Genomic DNA, 4169 nt, shown 5'->3' on the forward strand with positions numbered 1-4169 from the left:
ATAATGACCCTATATAATGTTTCCAAGGAGCAGCTGTTGGATTTGAGCAATTCAGTGCTGATCCTACAGAGCCACACTTAATCAACTCCTATGTATATAAATATATAGACTTCTAGTGTAGGATCAGCACTAACCTGTGAACTACAAGACTGGCAGTTCGAATCCACTAACTAGCTGGTCCTCAGAAACCCTACACAGAGTTGCTATGAGTCAGAACTAACTGGACAGCATTTAACAACATAAATACTTAAATTCCACTCAAATTCCACACATGGGAATATTCCTTGACTATTGGCATCATCAATTTGTTTATTCATTTGCTCAGTTACATAATGAATAGAGAATGATGGTCTTAGAATTGCTGCAGCTTTACCACAGCAAAAACCAAAACAAAGACAAGCAAACCAAGAAACAAAATTCAAAGCCTAATATTTGAGGTTCATCCATGTTGCTACATGTATGAATACTTCGTTTCTTTTCATTGCTGACTGTATTCTGTTGTATGGATATATGCCACATTTTGTTTACTAACTTGTCAGTTGGTGGACATTTGTGTTGTTTCAGCTTTTGGTTATTGTGAATAATGCTACTACGAAGCCTTTGTGTGGACATATGTGTTCATTTTTCTTGGGTAGTTATATAAAAGTAAAATTGCTGGGTCACATGGTAAGTTTGGAGTCCTGGTGTGGTGTTGTAGACTAAGCACTGGACTGGTAACTGTGAAGTTGGTGGTTCAAACCCACTAGCTTTGCAGAAACCCTATACATGGTCACTGTGAGTTGGTACTGACTTGATGGCACTTAACAAGAACAGTGGTAAGCTTATGTCTAATTTTTAAATAAATAGGCAACCTTTTTTCCAAAGGTGTACCATTTTCTCACCAACAATGAACAGAGAATTGTCTTAGAATTGCTACAACAATACCACAGCAAAACAAAGACAAGCAAATGAAGAAACAAAAATCAGAGCATAATATTTTTGAGGTTCATACATGTTGTTACATGTATGAATAAAGCAATGAAGAAGGATTCCAATTTCTTCACATCTTTGCCAAAATTCAGTATTGTCTCTCTTTTGGAGTATAGGCATCTGAGTTAAAACATCAAATAATACGTATGGTGTGTGGAGTCTATGCAGCTTGCATATGCTCTGGTAGTATATCTTTAAGCTTGAAATTGAGACTTGATAATTTCATGTAATTCTGAGGTATTTTATTTAATGTGTGGTGCTGCAGGATAATGCATTGTACCCCAAGGCTGGTTTGAACTGTAAGGTTAATGATGCAAACTCACCAGCCGCTGCTTGGAAACCCTATACAGGGTCGCTATGAGTTGGAACTGACTTCATGGCACTTAACAACAACAACTACATATCAAATATTAGATATATGTGTTTTTCTATGAACCTAAGGTTCCATGAAATATAAAATATGAACTTTACCCTTAGTAATAAATCTACTAAAATTACTTAAAATAGAGAAGATATGTTTTGTCTAGTCAGTAGTTTGTGTTCTGATGTGGCACTGTGGGATAAAGCACCGGACTGGAAGGTCAGTTTGAACCACAATGTCGGCAGTTCAAACTCACTTTGTAATCCCTATATAGGTCACTATGACCTATATATGAGTCAGAATCAACTCAGTGGCACTAAACAACAACAAAACAGTAATTGGTATGTTTGCAGAGAATATTGTATGACATTACATACTTATTTACTTAAACTAAGAGTTTCTATCAGCAATGACATTATATGATAAATTGGAGTTTAGTGTGGTTCTATAGGAGCTCTGGTAGCGTAGTGGTTACGAATCAGGCTACTTAACCTCAAGGTCGGCAGTTCGAAACTACCAACTGTTCTGTGGGAGAAAGATGAGGCTTTCTACTCCCGTAAAGATCTACAGCCTCGGAAACCCTGTACAGGGTTACTATGAGTCAGAACCGACTCCATGGTACTCAACAACAACAACAATAGGATAAGCACTGGACCACTATTCACAAGGTAAGTAGTTCAAACCCACCAGATGCTCCTTGAAAACCCTATACAGAGTCACTAGGAGTCAGAAACAACTCTCTACCACTTAATAACAACAACAACCTGTGAGAAATGAAATTGAATAGGTGTGTAATGCAGTTAACTTGTTGGTGGTTATTTTCTCTGCATGGCCACACTGCGTGGCTATTAGCTGTATTTGGAACAGCAGCTGTTTGAAGAGGACTTGGAAACCTCCAGGCTGGGTTCTCACACCAGCCAGTGCAACAACACTGCTGTTTCTGTGTCATCAGAGAATGTGATTGTTATCCCTTGCTCTACCTAATGGGGATTTGTGATCACATACTGTAGGATCAGCACTGGACTGCTAACACAAAATTGGTTGTTCAAACTCATTGGCCACTCCTTAGAAACCCTTTACAGGTGCTCTGTGAGTCAGAACTGACTTAACGTCACTTAAACAACAACATACTCCTACATGAAACATATGAAAACTATACAAAGTGGCATTTCTACAGTACTTAATATTCTGTATCACATTCATGAGCAAAACAGTAGAAGAAGTGGGGGGTGGGGGGATGTGACCCGAGAAGTTTGGATGAAATCTGAGACTTTTCTTTACAACTCCAGTTTATTCCTTTCTAGCACTTTCATTTTTGTTTCTGTGCTACTAATCCATCACCACAGACTGGTGGGCCGTTTCTGGATTCCTGAGGATGATGAGTTCTCTTCTTAGACCTCATTTGTAATGACTGGACTCTTGTTTTGTTTCCATGTAGCAAAATTTCTTCCATGAATACAGCTCATGGGTCTCCTACCCTTCCCTGCTCTTCCTGCTGGTACCCTAGTTACTCTGAAGTTGGAGCAATGCCTTTGCTCACTCACCTGAAAATGCGAAGTGTTTGATTCCAGTTCCTAAGACCTCAGACTAGTGACTTTTATACAGCTTTTGATTGTGACACACAGACATAAATGTTATATAATTTCCTAGTGGTTATGCCTCACATTCCACATTCATACACAACTGAAATGAGAATTTGACAAAACACACTACCCTTAAGATTTATGAGGCCCTCTAAATGTCTCTGGTAGCATAGTGGTTATGAATCGAGCTGTGAACCACAAGGTCAGCAGTTCGAAACTACCAGCTGTTCTGTGGAAGAAAGATGAGGCTTTCTGCTCCCATAAAGATTTACAGCCTCGGAAACCCTGTACAGGGTTGCTTTGAGTCGGAACCTACTCCATGTCACATAACAACAACAATGTCACCTATGCTATTTCTTTAATAAAAAGCTGGTCAGATCACGCTAATACCTTGCATTCACAGATTACTGACACTACTTTTGTTGGTATTTAAAAATTGTGATAATTTAAAGTGGTATAAGGACATCTGTTATTTTAATTCACTGGTACAAAAAAAAGGATTAAAAAGTTTGTTGTTGTTAAGTGCCTTTGAGCCCATTACCAGGAGTGGCTGGTGAGTTTGAACTGCCAACCATGCAGTTAGTAGTCTAGAGTTTATCTGATAGTACCATATCTAATTATTCTTTTAATTTAAAAGCTTTCCTTTTTAACAAGCTTTTAAAAACCTTCAAACTCATTTATATTTAATATTAAAATGAAATAGATTTAAGTAAAATTAATTGAGATAATTTGTAAGTAAGATTTGATTTAAATCACATTAAATTGAATCATTTCCTCTTACAAAAAGTACCTCTTATTTTGCATTACACCTGGGTTTAATTTTTAGCACCAAATCATTTTATGGTTAATAGAGGTAATTTTATATTTTGGTATAAATTAGAAAACGTGCTCCCTTTCCTGAAGTTTAGTGAAGTAGATTATCTTCGATGTCACTGAAGAAGCAAGATTTTAAATTTAACTGGTATATCACAGCTATTTAGTTTTATTTATTCTCTCCATGTAAAACTTGGAAGGCAGCAGCTATTTCCAAAAATAGTCATTTATTTGACTAGTCCTTTGAGGTCATGTCTTTACTAATAGCAAGTATGTTATTATTTTCACAAAACAAGTGCAGTGTTGAATATTTAAAATTTAAATATAGACGATTCCACTGAGTTAAACAAGAGAAATGTACGTATGTTTTATACAGTTTACCCTTTTAATCTCCTCTTCTTGTTTATTTTCAGATTATAGATTTTCAATTCCAAAAATGAATT

The 4169-nt window shown here is 36.7% G+C and overlaps 1 protein-coding gene across 4 annotated transcripts in view; it reads left to right on the forward strand.

Annotated features, from left to right (window-relative positions):
* The window catches only part of ACVR1C (activin A receptor, type IC), a 137791-nt gene that overhangs the window by 74376 nt on the left and 59246 nt on the right, over nucleotides 1-4169 (forward strand). The window lies entirely within an intron of this gene.

The sequence above is a fragment of the Chrysochloris asiatica genome, unplaced genomic scaffold (assembly GCF_000296735.1).
Source record: "Chrysochloris asiatica unplaced genomic scaffold, ChrAsi1.0 scaffold00181, whole genome shotgun sequence".
NCBI classification, from domain to species: domain Eukaryota; kingdom Metazoa; phylum Chordata; class Mammalia; order Afrosoricida; family Chrysochloridae; genus Chrysochloris; species Chrysochloris asiatica.